This window comes from Palaemon carinicauda, unplaced genomic scaffold (genome assembly GCF_036898095.1).
Source record: "Palaemon carinicauda isolate YSFRI2023 unplaced genomic scaffold, ASM3689809v2 scaffold141, whole genome shotgun sequence".
NCBI lineage: Eukaryota > Metazoa > Arthropoda > Malacostraca > Decapoda > Palaemonidae > Palaemon > Palaemon carinicauda.
The window spans coordinates 48,852-64,536 of record NW_027168938.1 but is presented as its reverse complement, the minus strand read 5'-3'; the positions used below and the strand labels follow the sequence as shown (position 1 = coordinate 64,536).

At 35.7% G+C, this 15,685-nt stretch overlaps 1 long non-coding RNA gene across 2 annotated transcripts in view; it reads right to left on the bottom strand.

The window, feature by feature from the left end:
• LOC137635561 (uncharacterized) overlaps positions 1-2,011 on the bottom strand; it is a 45,871-nt gene extending 43,860 nt beyond the window's left edge. For both annotated transcript variants that reach the window (XR_011042717.1, XR_011042718.1), the window contains exon 1: positions 1,957-2,011. This is a non-coding gene — a long non-coding RNA (uncharacterized lncRNA). The remainder of the gene's footprint in view (positions 1-1,956) is intronic.
• Between the last annotated feature and the right edge of the window lie 13,674 nt (positions 2,012-15,685).

Genomic DNA, 15,685 nt, shown 5'->3' with positions numbered 1-15,685 from the left:
ATAGGTTGTGGGGCATGGGGAGAGGAAAAATCAACTGAGCGAGATGAACTCCTCCTGACTCTATCTCTCTCTAGCCTACGTGAATATTTAAGGAATTCGAGAAAATTGAATTCCGAAAGCCCAACGCATTCCTCACACCGATCTTCCCATTGACAGGATTTACCCCGACAATTGGAACAAATGGTGTGAGGATCGATAGAGGCCTTCGGAAGACGCCTTGAACAGTCCCTAGCACTACACTTCCTGTATTTAGGGACTTGAGAAGGGTCAGCCATCTTGAATTAGTCAAAGGGGAAATTCAAAATCTATCCAAGTCGTCAACAAATAATCCAAAATTCAATCAAAGAATGCAAGGAAGTATTGAAGATAACCTCTGCAAAGCGAAAGCTAAAAACTAGAAATGAGTACTTCACCAAAATCTGTGAAAATCAATCCAGTAAGCAACAGCGTATTTAGTAGGTCTTGCCAGTGGCACGACAGAGAGAAAATTGGTTCTGTGTTTACATGGAGTACTTGAGTACCTGCTCGACAGATGGCGCTGTTGATGTACACCCCCACCTGTATAGCGATCGCTGGCGTATTTTGTCCTTAGGTTTTTCTGTCGGGCAGCAGAGCTGACAGCTTATATGATCACCGGCTAAGTTTAATATTGAAAATTTTAACACCCAAGTTCCAACTTTGCTGATATCATATCCATATTAAACGACAAGCGTTTGTACTCATGTAGGAACAAAATACAGATTTGAATAAAAGTCTATATTACATAAGATTTCAGTTGACTTAAGTTTACTTCTGTGTGAGACAATCTTTTTCAGTACAGTATATATTGTATGAATTGATTTCTACTACAGTACGTAGGCAAATCTCAAGCTGTATCAAATTCAACCTAACCTAACCTTACCTAAGAGAGCTGAGTATTCTTACAGGGGGGGAGCTACACCTCTCCTATAGTAACCTCATAAGACGACACAGGTTTAGGTCGGTGGAACACAGGTATAATAAAATAAAGGAAACTTAAATAACCTGGTCACACCCACTTAATATAGATTAAAAGGGCATGGCCTCATTACTTAACCCTTTTACCCCCAGGCTATTTGGAACTTTCCAACCCTTAACCCCAAGTGGTTATTTTTATTCAAGCACATTTTACAGTATATTTCTTTTTAAATTGCTCGAACAGCCTTAATTTTTGTCATAGAGAGGTCAGTTTAGTTTAGTCGGTGTCTATATTTTATGCTCGCTGGAGGAACTGGCCGCTGATATACAAAGGCTCCGAAACCTCCAACTCACAAGACATGACCTAATGAATGAAATATACATTTCAGGGGAAGAGTATCCCCATATTCTGTGCAATTTTTCGTGGATTTATTATGCGTCCCAGAGAATAACGTATATAGAAAAAAAAGTTAGTTTTACCATTAATCCCTGAACCCATGGTTCCCACTGACTGGCCCCATTACTGTAGGATATATTGGGGTATATCTTATTAACTTTATTTGCAAAGGAAGTAATGGTTGGTGCCTTTGTATATCAGCGACCAGTTCCTCTTGTGTTAATAATGGACATCAACTTACCTAAACTTTTCCCCCTAACCTAACCTACAAGCTATGTCCTTACCTACTTAACTAATGCCGTATTCTAAGTTAGCCGTACATGCAGGTGGCCGCTATCCTACATACACCATAGTTTTGGGACAATCATTAACAGGACAGACGGAATTATAGCTCTTAAATTTCACACACAAAATCCCAAATATATGCATGTAATTATTTCAATCACGTTTCAAACGTGTCCCTAGGAATTACGCAGGATGCTGAAAAGGGCATAAAATACCAAAATTACCTAATGACTAGGTTGACGAATAAAAAGAATGAGTTTTGTGAGTATTGTGTTGATAAAGAAAAAAATAAATATATATATATTTAACCATCGCATAAGTTAAGATGTTAATATTACCCTTAAAGTTGAATTAAACAGCGTGGCGTCAGCCTCCTCAGGAGTCAGTCCTCACTCACAGGGTTGCCAGATTATTTCGACTGGATTATCCTACATGAGCCTTAAAATTGTCGTTTTTCAACCAAAATTATCGTACACACTTTCAAAATAATTATTTAAGAGTTACATGATTGACTTATTTCAAAATATTTTAGTATAATTGTTTAATCAAACACACAAACACATATATGTATATACATAAGTTATGTATCGTACATCGTACTAGACCTAAAATAATCGTACATGTATGATAATTATCGTACGAATGGCACCCCTCCTCACTCACTTTGTTTACATTTATGGGCGTCGTCTGTTGAACAAGAAAGTGGTTTAGGTTGCGTTCTGTTTTATAATTGAGAAATTTTATACATATATTCATTGTTTTATTCAAAATACTATTACTTATTATAATATTAGCAATAAAAATAATAATATTAAAACATATTTATTGATATTTTCCCAAATGATATTTATTTTATAGATTGTTTGTTATGTTTTGGTCTAATCATCTGTTCAGGTTCAGGTTCCTGGTTCCTTCCTGGTTCCTTATTGCTCACTCCGCAAAATAAGTTTGCGGCCACTATCATTGATAGGTGCAAAGCCTCTAAGCTTATTCTTATTAATAAATTAATAACTTAAATAAATTAATACCGCGAAGAGATTCTCAATCTGTACTTTTATTCCCTTCTACCTTAAAATTAGATAGGATAACACCTTGCTATCATCAGTTTTGGCAACCTATTGTGGTCAGTTTGGATTTCTTAAATTCTTCTTTTATATGCATTGCCTTACCTATAAATGCAGCCAGATCCCTGCTAGGATTTTTTCAGCGTACCTAAACTTATTTCTACATTCTTTAGCCGTCCTAATTTGGGCATAAAAATAAATGTTCGGTAGTATCTTCATCTTAGCACAGGTCACACAAATTATCTTCATATTTTCCCCTGAAATTTGCTTTTAAGTTGAGCATATATATATAATCTTGTCTTCATTACAAGGGATGCCTTACAAAATTCTTAAGTCAATTTGACTAGTTTGTTAACTGCACCCCATTAACTCAAAGGAACTCTCTCGTCTTATGCATTTATACCGGGAAATATCTGCAGTCTGATTGGCTGGTTGTAGTGTGACTTCACACGCTCGTATTTATGAATGAATGTTGCGTCGAAGGCCCAGTGACGTTATACCTATACATATTTCAAAATATTTAGCCCTTAAAAATTTGTATTTAACTAAAATAATCTTTTTAAAAGTATTCATTTTTTAAATAAATAAATAATAGATCTTAATAAAGTTTATAAGTTTAATAAATTTGTCATATTTGAAGGAATAATTGACCCTCGTTTTGGCTACGATGTTATATGTAAGTGCGTTTGTGTGTGTCTGAAGTCGTAGTAAATGAAATCAGTAACCAATATATATGAGTTGCTGTTTGAGAAAGCTGTCCAAATTTTCGTAATTACGTTGATACAGCATAGATTTATTATCATCATATCGAGTTAAATATATTGAACAGATCATTTAATTGAATCATTAATTAAGAAATACGTCATCGTAAGGGTTATTTATAATATATATATTCTTTCAGATAAACTATTGCTTAAAGTTGCAAATTTTATTAATTAAACTCGAAAACAATCATCTCGTAATAAAATTGATCTTTAGATACATACAATTGTTATTTTATCATATGTGGAAAAAAAGAAAGAAAGATAGGATGAAAAAAAACTCATTAGCTAGAGCGTTTGCCCGAAATCGTCAGTAAATCTGACTTTTTCGTCAACAGCAGCCCATAAGTCGGAGGAACCCTCTCGCCTTATGGATTTTTAGCGGGAAAATATCTAGCCTCTCATTGGCTAATTCATCCTCTGCTGTGATTGGTGGCTGTATGTGACGTCATACAATCGTAGTTTTATGAATGAACTCGACTGAGCAGTAGTAAAATATCTATACTTATTTTAAATAAGTTAATAATAAAAAATTGTAATTCTTATTTTAATAAACTTATGATAGAGTTAATTACATAATAAAATAAATATTGAATCATGTTCAGAAGTATAAGCTATTAAAATAAGTTATTTTTGAAGAAATAATTAACTTAGTTCTGGCTACGATGTTAGACGCGTAGTATAAATTTGTAAGAGAACTCGGGACGTCTGCGTTGCTGTTTGTGAAACCTACCCGAATTTCCGCCACTATTTGAAAAGATTTTTCGTTTTTAAGGGTATTAGAGATAACTTTTCTTCAAAATATATGGAAACAATACTTTATAAGATGTTTTTTATGATATATTATAGAAAAGGAATAAATTCTTATACTAGCTCATTATTTTTATGAAGAAAATGAGTCTGAGACGTCAAGATCTGTTTGCTGGTTGAGTAGGAAGAAGGTTTGACTGAGTGACACGTAGCTAATATTTATATTCAAACAGATACTATTATTATATCGAGCTTAAATAGTGTAAGAACATGACAGTAATTCGTATTTTGTTACATTCATGGTAAAATGTAATTGAACAAATGTTTAACAAATCATCGTTTTATTAAGGAAATATGTGGTCATAAAGGGTAGGGGTAAATACTGTATCTCAGATAAATTAAGACTTAAACATTGTATATTTTATATAAACAAACTCAAAACTATATTTAGTAATAAAATGTATCTTAAATATATAATTTTTGTTGTTATTATTACAATAAATAAAGAAATAGGATGAAAGGGATTTGGTAAAAATTTCGAATGAATTTGACTAGTTCGCCAACAGCAGCTCATAAGTCAAAGGAACCCTCTCACCTTATGCATTTTGAGCGGGAAAATGTCTGGCCTCTCATTGGCTGATTCTTCCTACGCTCTGATTGGTGGATTATATGACGTCATAAAATCCACTGGTAATCGTAAAAAATCTGTACTTATAATATATATATATTATGACTCATAAATTATGTGTGTTATCAAAATTAACAAAATAATAAATAAATTAATAATTAATAAATAATTAATCTTTTTAAAGGACAGAACTTAAATAAATACGTCATATTCGAAGGAATACGTAACTGTGTTCTGGCTACGATCTTGAGAGTGCGTGCGTATGTCCGCAAAGCTGCATGAGCGAAGACAACCAATCACAGCTAAGGAAGAATCTGGCTGGGTTAGTGTAAAAAACTTATACTTCTTTTAGATAAATTACTATTAATAATTTACAATTTTATATTGAAATAAACTAAGAATAGGTATAAGCTAGTAATAAATAAATACTGGATCGTGGTAAAGTGCATAGTTGAATAAAAACATCATATTGGAAAGAATACTTGACTGTCCTTTTGGCTACGATGTTGGATGTGCGTGCGTATGTCTGTATGAGTTGCTGTTTGAGAAACCTACCCGAATTTCCTTATTAAAATGTCACTAAACCTTTAAAATGGTAAGACTTAGCTGGATTTTTTTAGTTTTCATGGGAATTAGAGATAACTTTTCTTGAAAATATATGGAAACAATACTTCATAAGATGTTTTTATGATATATTCTAGTAGATGAATAAATTCTGATTAATAGATCATTATTTTCATTAAGAATACGTCTTTCATACGTTAACAAGAGTGGGATAATTCTGTTTGCTGGAAGTATTGAGTAACAAACACGTAGCTATTATTCGATATTCAAACATATGCTATTATTATATCGAGGTTATGTAATTTAAGAACTACAGTACATGAATGTAATTTGTATTTAGTTACATTTATGGTATTAAGTAATTGAACAAATAAATGGTTACCAAATCGTATGTTTATAGGAAGGACATTAGGATGAAAATCCTCAGCTAAAAAAAGATGATCTAAAATCTCGAGTGAATTTGACTAATTCGTCAACAGCAGCTCATAAGTCAAAGGAACCCTCTCACCTTATGCATTTTGAGCGGGAAAATATCTGGCCTCTCATTGGCTGATTCGTCCTATGCTCTGATTGCTGATTGTATATGACGTCATGAAATCCACTGGTAGTCATAAAAAAAACATATACTTATAATATATAAAATATGACTTATAAATTATAAATTTTATGAAAATTATCATAAAATAAGAAATAAATTACTAATACACAATTGATAAATCTTCTCAAAGGACAGAAGTTAAATAAATACGTCATATTCGAAGGAATACGTAACTGTGTTCTGGCTACGATCTTGAGAGTGCGTGCGTATGTCTGTGAAGCTGCAGCAAGCGATGGGTGCAGCCAATCACAGCTAAGGAAGATACAGCCAATCATTGCACTGGATTATCCCGCTAAGGTCCCTGGGTTGCTGGTGTTTGAGCAATCTGCCCGAATTTCCTTCGAGATTTTTATTCTTTGATTTAAGAAATAAATAAATTATCTTTATTCCCTGCCATTCTTTATAAATCGTTTTGATAATATATATATTAATCGAGAGTGATTACTTAATGAAAAACCTTTAATTGCTTGAATAAAGAAATAAAAAAAAAACATTGAATAGATCGAACGAGATTTTTGCGTGAATTTGAAAAGTTCGTCAACAGCAGCACATAAGTCGGAGGAACCCTCTCGACTTATGGATTTTTTAGCGGGAAATATCTGGCCTCTCATTGGTTGACTCGTCCTGAGCTCTGATTGATGGTTGTATGTGACGTCATAGAAACGTAATTTTTATGAATGAATCTGCTGAGGTGGTGTGAAAAACTTATACTCCTTTTGGATAAATAACGACTTATAATTTACAATTTTATATTGAAATAAACTATGAATAGTTATAAATTAATAATGAATAAATATTAGATCTTGTTAAAGGGCATAGTTAAATAAATAAGTCATATCGGAGAGAATACTTGACTGCCCTTAAGGCTACGATGTTAGATGTGCGTGTGTACGTCTGCCTAGGCGTAATAAGCGAAGGTAACAACCAATCACAACTGAGAAAATACAGCCAATCAGAACACTGGAATATCCCAAGACCCTGCGACTTATGCATTACTGCTTGAGAAATCTGACCAAGTTTTCGTCAAATTTTAACCAAACGTTCTACGATCTACTGTAATAGTTTGACAATATTTTAAAGTAACATAAAAAATCTAGTTGGAAAAGCAGGATGCTATAAGCTCCAACAGGGAAAATAGCCCAGTGAGGAAGGGAAACAAGGAAAAATTAAATATCTTAAGAACAGTAATAACATTAAAATGAATATTTACTATATAAACTATGAAAAACTTTAACAAAACAAGAGGAAGAGAAAGAATGTAAAATAGTGTGCCCGAGTGTACCTTCAAGCAAGAAAACTTTAACCCAAGACAGTGGAAGACCATGATACAGAGGCTATGGCACTACCCAAGACCAGAGAACAATGGTTTGATTTTGGCGTGTCCTTCTCCTAGAAGAGCCGCTTACCATAGCTAAAGAGTCTCTTCTACCCTTACCGAGAGGAAAGTGGCCTCTGAATAATTACTGTGCAGAGAAAGAGCAGTATATGTAAAGAATAGGCCAGACTATTCGGTGTGTGTGTGTGTGTGTAGGCAAAGGGATAATGAACCGTAACCAGAGAGAACGATCCAATGTAGTACTGTCTAGCCAATAAAAGGACCCCATAATTCTCTATTATTATTATTATTATTATTATTATTATTATTATTATTATTATTATTACTATCCAAGCTACAACCCTAGTTGGAAAAGCAAGATGCTATAAGCCCAGGGGCTCCAACAGGGAAAAATAGCTCAGTGAGGAAAGGAAATAAGGAAATAAATAAATGAAGAGAACAAATTAACAATAAATCATTCTAAAATAAGAAACAACGTCAAAACAGACATGTCATATAATAAACTATCAACAACATCAAAAACAAATATGTCATAAATAAACTATAAAAAGACTATGTCTGCCTGGTCAACAAAAAAGCATTTGCTCCAACTTTGAACTTTTGAAGTTCTACTGATTCAACCACCCGATTAGGAAGATCATTCCACAACTTGGTCACAGCTGGAATAAAACTTCTAGAGTACTGCGTAGTATTGAGCCTCGTGATGGAGAAGGCCTGGCTATTAGAATTAACTGCCTGCCTAGTATTACGAACAGGATAGAATTGTCCAGGGAGATCTGAATGTAAAGGATGGTCAGAGTTGTGAAAAATCTTATGCAACATACATAATGAACTAATTGAACGACGGTGCCAGAGATCAATATCTAGATCAGGAATAAGAAATTTAATAGACCGTAAGTTTCTGTCCAACAAATTAAGATGAGAATCAGCAGCTGAAGACCAGACAGGAGAACAATACTCAAAACAAGGTAGAATGAAAGAATTAAAACACTTCTTCAGAATAGATTGATCACCGAAAATCTTGAAAGACTTTCTCAATAAGCCTATTTTTTGTGAAATTGAAGAAGACACAGACCTTATATGTTTCTCAAAAGTAAATTTACTGTTGAGAATCACACCTAAAATTTTGAAAGAGTCATACATATTTAAAGAAACATTATCAATACTGAGATCCGGATGTTGAGGAACCACCGTCCTTGACCTACTTACAATCATACTTTGAGTTTTGTTAGGATTCAACTTCATACCCCATAATTTGCACCATGCACTAATTCTAGCTAAATCTCTATTAAGGGATTCACCAACCCTAGATCTACATTCAGGGGATGGAATTGATGCGAAGAGAGTAGCATCATCTGCATATGCAACAAGCTTGTTTTCTAGGCCAAACCACATGTCATGTGTATATAGTATGAAAAGTAATGGGCCAAGAACACTACCCTGTGGAACACCAGATATCACATTCCTATAATCACTATGGTGCCCATCAACAACAACTCTTTGAGATCTATTACTTAAAAAATCAATAATAATGCTAAGAAACGACCCACCCACTCCCAACTGTTTCAGTTTGAAAACAAGGGCCTCATGATTAACACGGTCAAAGGCAGCACTAAAATCAAGGCCAATCATACGAACTTCCCGACCACAATCAAGGGATTTCTGTACAGCATTGGAGATTGTAAGAAGGGCATCACATGCTCCAAGGCCTTTACGAAAACCAAATTGCAAACTAGGGAGTAGATGATTACCTTCAGCAAACCTATTAAGACGTTTTGCCAGAAGACGTTCAAAAACTTTAGATAATATGGGAGTTATGGAAATTGGGCGGTAATCAGTGGGACTTGAGCTACCACAAACATATTTACATAGAGGAGTAACATTACCAATTCTCCAACTAGTGCTAAAAGCTCCTCTTCTTGCTAACTTGCGCAAAATAACAGATAACTTTGGAGCTAAGAAATCTGCTGTCTTTATAAAAAACAAAGGAAAAATACCATTTGGGTCTACACCTCCATAAGCGTCAAGGTCCATCAACAGAGCTTTAATCTCACGAGATCGAAAAGCTAAACTAGTTAGTTTAGCCTCAGGAAAACAGGAATGAGGAAGTTCAAGTTTTTCATTACTCTGTTTACTGTCAAAAACATCAGCCAAAAGGGTTGCCTTTTCCTTTGGACAGTGAGTGACTGAGCCATCTGGTTTAAGTAAAGGAGGAACTGTTGCATCTACACCAAAGAGTGCAGATTTAAGGGTAGACCACCATTTATGTTCCTGAGTTGTACCAGAAAGTGTTTCTTTTATGGTTAAATTGTACTCCTTTTCAGTTGAGGCATAAACTCTCTGAGCAAAAGCTCGAAGCTGAGTATAGTTGTTCCAGGTCAAATCTGATCTGTTACCCTTCCAAAGTTGATAGGCCTCCTGCTTCTCCAAAAAAGCACGTCTACAATCATTATTGAACCACGGTTTGTCCTTCACTCGGTACCTTAGCACACGAGAAGGGATACGCCTATCAATTATGTTGACTAGCAGTAGTATATCAACGGGTGGCTGGTGCATCTGTAGCTCCCTTTTTTTCTTTTTACTAAGAGAGAGAGAGAGAGAGAGAGAGAGAGAGAGAGAGAGAGAGAGAGAGAGAGAGAGAGAGAGAGAGAGAGAGAGAGAGAACACCCAGCTAGTAAGTATACGTAAAACTATTTCTTTCTATGAGAGGAAATAACCAGTAAATAATATTCAATCTTTAATGTGATTTTATGTTCATGGCAAATATCTTTTCTTCTTTCTTTTGTCGAAGATCGCCATTTCGTGTCACCAATCATATGGTTTTTATTTGGGTTAGTTTGTTTATTATAGATTAATATTTTGAATAATTTAAACGATAGTTAATGCAAATAACTGTACAATAATATATGAATATAAATTTATTTATGTAAATATAGATAAAGTATTAGAATTAAGATATATTTATACGAATAATAATCTCCAAATATTTGGAAAATCATAAACTATCGTAGGAAACAAACACAAAACACAAACTTAAACAGGTTCAAGTTTAGATATTTGAACGGAGTGAGTTGTGTTTTCATTTGCTCCAGCTGACCGTCTGTTTTTGGTTTCGTTTACTAATTATAGTTGATATTTACAATTATTTGAAAGAAAGCTTTTGGGAATAAAACTACATCAATACTCAAACATAAATAAGATAGTTCAATAAATAACTAAATAATTATATTTAAATCACAATTGTAAGAATGATAATTTAGAGTTATTTATGATATCATAAATCATCGTAGTAAACGTATTCTTAACCACAAACCTAAATGGCGTATCGTCGTTGATTTTGGTTGAGTTCAGTGATTAAAATTGGATATTTATCATCATTTTAAGAAAAGTTTACAAATATAAAATTACGGTAATATTTAAAAAAGTTTATGTTTTAAGAGATCATAAAATTATTATTATAATTATTGCTCAAATATAAAAATAATAATCTATAAATATCCACTAAATCATAAAATGTCGTAGAAAACGTTTTCAGAAAACGTAAACAAAACCGCCAGCCTTCGACAATAACAATAACATTGAGCGCGAACTGCCAGAACTTCAGAAGTTATTTTAAACCTTTTCAGTGAACTAAAACTCGGTTTCATTGTGTCGTCTACCGAATTTCTGCCGGTTAAATAACGAAGGCTAAAGGTTTTCTGTGTATTTTGAACGGTTTGGAGGAGAATATATGTTTGGAAGTCCATATAATTAGTTAATATGGACAGTGGCCCTTCAAAATAAGCTTTAGTACATAGATCGTCTGGTATTATTTTACTGTATTGCAGGGTAATGTAACCTAGGAAAAAAACTACTTTTTTTTTTTTAAGGTGAATGTGTTCTGATTGTATTTACTGGTGATTTGAATGTTTCTGATGAGAATTTGTGGAAATTTTTATTTTCCAAAAGCTGTGATTTTTTTAAAACCCAAAATCTTAAAAGGGAATTGGTTAGTTTGTAGTAGGGTGGATACATTTTATATATTTAATAGATAGGATATGGTAAGTTAGGTTATCACAATCTATTTTAATAGATGTAATTAGTTTACTGTAATACAAAAGTTAAACTGATTTTTTACCAACAATTTAATACTGCACTACCCTACTAAAATGAATTTGAGCCACATTACCTAGTCCCGTGTTGAAGAATAATGGAGCCTTTGCATATAGACGGCCAAGGCCTCTTGAGTGCACAGAAATTGGGAATTTTCTTTCCATATTTCCAGTCGTTCGTGGCCATGTCCGTCATACTACAAAACCTCGTACGCAAGAACACCGCCTAACTCAAGGGTCCCCACTTATCCTAACCTAGAAGACATATTCTTAGGCCACCCTGTGTTTGCTTGCTAACCGGTTACACTCATGGCAATGTAACCACGAATCATATTCTGTAAAAGATATTGATTTTACAAGTAATAAGAATGAACATATCACAAGCACACGTGATTTTAAACAATGTAAATATCACCCACAAATGGCATTTAATACCGAATTCTATCTTGGGAATATATATCCACTTGGAATTCATTTAACGGTAACAGCTTCTGGCCGGGTGGAGATTCGAACCCCCACCTGTGTGGCTGGAAACTATGCCTACAGTGACTCTACCGAGTGACTCGGTAGAGTCACTGTAGGCATAGTTTCCAGCCACACAGGTGGGGGTTCGAATCTCCACCCGGCCAGAAGCTGTTACCGTTAAATGAATTCCAAGTGGATATATATTCCCAAGATAGAATTCGGTATTAAATGCCATTTGTGGGTGATATTTACAAAGTAATAAGAAAATTTACGCCTGTGCCAACGAACTACATTCAACCCTCATTGTCATTTTATTTTATTTTTTTCTTTTAGGGGGCGGTCGGTGAATGAGATGGACTGGTGCGTGTTCTGCGGTTCATCATATGCAAAGCAAGGTAGGATGACAAAAACATCAAGATAATTAGGATATTTAAAAAAAACTTCATCGTATTTAGCAATATTCCTTTGGCTTGAGCTATCATAACAGTGCCATGAACAGTATATTGGGAGGAGGGTGATGGAAATAGAGGTACAGGGAACGAGAAGGAGAGGGAGACCAAAGCGAAGGTGAATAGACTGTATCAAGGATGACCTTCGATCAAAGGGATTAAACGATGATAAAGTGTGGGACAGAGGTAGATGGAGAAAGCTGGTTAGAAACATCGACCCCACATAAGTGGGAAAAGATGCAGACAAAGAAGAAAAACTCCCTTGGTTGGGTGAAGTTCATAACCTCACCAGCTTTAGATTGTTCAACTTGTAAAAGGAATCTCTTGTATCACGTCGAACTTGGTAACTCTCGGAGGTCAACATTGCCATTCTTACGTCTTGGCGGCCAAGAAGTTAGAACGGGCATCTCCACGCTAAGTTTGATGTTCCCATTACCCTGTTTAAATTTTAAAATGTTTCGATTCTGATTGAATAAAAAAAAAGTCCTCTGGCAATTTCCCAGGTTAAGCGGGGTCTGATTGGATTGTTTCAAATTACTGCGCCTGTCGATTGGCTCAGTGTTTTGCCGCTAAAGTGCTGATGAATTGATCAATACATTACGTACAGTGAATCCTTACCTACTGGTTACGCTGCATATCCTTAGCAAGCGCCCCCCCCCCCACCTCTGTGTTCTTAGCTTACCCTAAGACAACTCGCAACCCTGTGTTTACGTCTCGTCTGGCTTCCCAGCAGAAACTTGAGATTTTCAGAGGTATATAATAGTGTAACTTGTCTTTATAATTTGTGAAGAGCTTTTTTACATCAGTTAACATAATCGAAACCGTTCAAAATGCCTTGGAGCACGCTACTAACACCCCAAGCTCTGTGTTCTTATGTTTACCCTAAGACAACTCGCAACCCTGTGTTTACTTCTCGTCTGGCTTCCCAACGGAAACTTCAGACTTTCAGAGGTATATACTAGTGCAAGTTGTCTTTATAATTTGTAAAGAGCTTTTTTACATCAGTTAACATAATCGAAACCGTTCAAAATGCCTTGGAGCACGCCACTAACACCCCAACCTCTGTGTTCTTAGCTTAACCTAAGACAACTCGCAACCCTGTGTTTACTTCTCGTCTGGCTTCCCAGCGGAAACTTCAGACTTTCAGAGGTATATAATAGTGTAAGTTGTCTTGATAATTTGTGAAGAGCTTTTTTACATCGATTAACATAATCTAAACTGTTCAAAATGCCTTGAAGCATGCCACAAACACTTCCTATTTACTCCAGTAGGGAAATGGTCACCAGTTTGGGATGTTTCCATTACCATTAAATGTATCTTATCTAAACGAGTATTTAAGTAGAACTGTTACAAATGAGTCACTGTCAGATACGGAGGTAGCAATAGTAGATGTGCAGGCAAGATTGGCCAAGAAAAGTCACTCGACAGTCAAAACACCTCTGATTTAATGTGAAAAATATTGTCCTAACTAATAATAAAGAAAATGGAAAAATCTAAGTTGGGACAACAGCACCACCTGTTACGAACTCAGGGGTTAAGATCAAGTTGGAACTCATTCAAATTTAATTCAGTGGTAAGAGGTCATGGAAGCTTCAAGTATCTAGGTGACCATTATCCGCCAATTATGCCTTTTTCCAGTCTCTTAACATTGTACTAAAGTATAGTAAACCTGTCATACTTGAAGGTTTTAAAGGCCGGTTAGGAATGACAGAGGCAAGGGGCAGTGACGTTTGCCCTATCAAGCAGGACCATACCCTAGAGACTGACATATGCTCAGTGCCCAAGCCTCCTCTCCATCCAAGCTAGGACCAAGGAGGGCCAGGCAATGGCTGCTGATGACTCAGCAGATGGACCTATAGATTCCCTCAAACCCCCTTCCTAAGCTCACAAGGATGGTAAGGAATTAAGGAGTTTGAGCAAGACTCGAACCCCAGTCTGGCAATCACCAGACAAGGACGCTCTCACCAGGCCATCACAACCCTAGGCTCCCCTTTTTTTTTTTTGTGAGTTTAGACTAGGTGAAGGTTGTTTGTAAGTCTAGCATAGGCTAGGTCATGATTGGTTTGAGATCTACCAGGAGTTGCCTCGACACAGAATTTACGCTCTAGTAAAAAAATAATCAAGGTGAAATGCACATGGTTGCAATTTAATGTAAGCTGCACTTCTAGTCTAGTATATGAAGGCAAACAATTGAACAACTTGTCAATGGTTACCATCGTCCCGCTGTATTTAGCCGTACTATCCTCGACTTTAAAGTGTTGAGGTTACTTTAGCCGGAGTTAAGTTGATGCTTTGTATGCAATGCTCAGAGCCATTCACGTAACCATGATCAGAAAAGTTGTTCTACTTTAATGCCTTTTTTGAAAGCATAAGATCTGTTATAAGAAGTCTACTTAATGCAATGCTGTTTGTTCTTTCGCAAATACGAACCCTCGTTGTTTATATGGGTTACACTCTACAGCATTGCCGTTTAGCTACAACCAAAATTAAGGAAATCCTGTGGATCTGGTAACATTGTATGGTTTTCCCATTCCCACCCAAGCTGGGTAGGCTTGACGGAATCTGCGGCTAAGTCCCCGCTTTACTCTTGGCCGCTGCAACCAACTGACGTCTGTTCGGCCGCTGACCCCTCTTCTCTTTTTCCTTATCAGCTCATGTGATCACGAGTGCTTCTTAAATATGTATGACAACCTGCCATGGCCTGCGGGTCATGGTAAGAAGTGTTCCGTGTCTTCCACTTGCAAAATCTGTAGGGAATGTTCATCTTCCCAACGGGAGAAATTTAGTAGCTGTCGTAAAGAAAGCTAAAAGGGATTGTTCATCCACTCCTTTCTCCAAAGAGGGCAAGAAGCAGAAATCTCTCACGAGCCCTGAATTTTCCCTGTTCTACCTATCGTTATCAGAATTCCCAGAGGCACAGATAACAAAGGATGCGGGCATCTTCATCAAACAGACACATGTTGAAGAGTTATCTCCGATTATTCTTAGTGAGACGGCAAATGCTCTAAGTGATTAGGATCATTTGACCTCGTTAATTAACCAACCAGAGCAGGATTTATTAGAGGAACTGTTAATTTCTCCAAGAGTTTGTAAATCCTAATAGATCAATATCCCCACCGAGTATGCTAAGCTCAGGGGAACAGATTTCTCATCCATGATGCAGAATTCACCCATTAATGTAGATCAATTAATAAATAATAACAAGCCAACATTGTCCTCGCACCATTCTGCGAATGGACAACAGGTATCACCAACTCCTTTAACTTTCAAAGTTATATTATTCCTCAGTGAGATCCCATAGTGAGTTGGGGCTACAAGTAACATTCGAAGACTCAAATGGTAAGTTTTCCTCCAGAAAGGA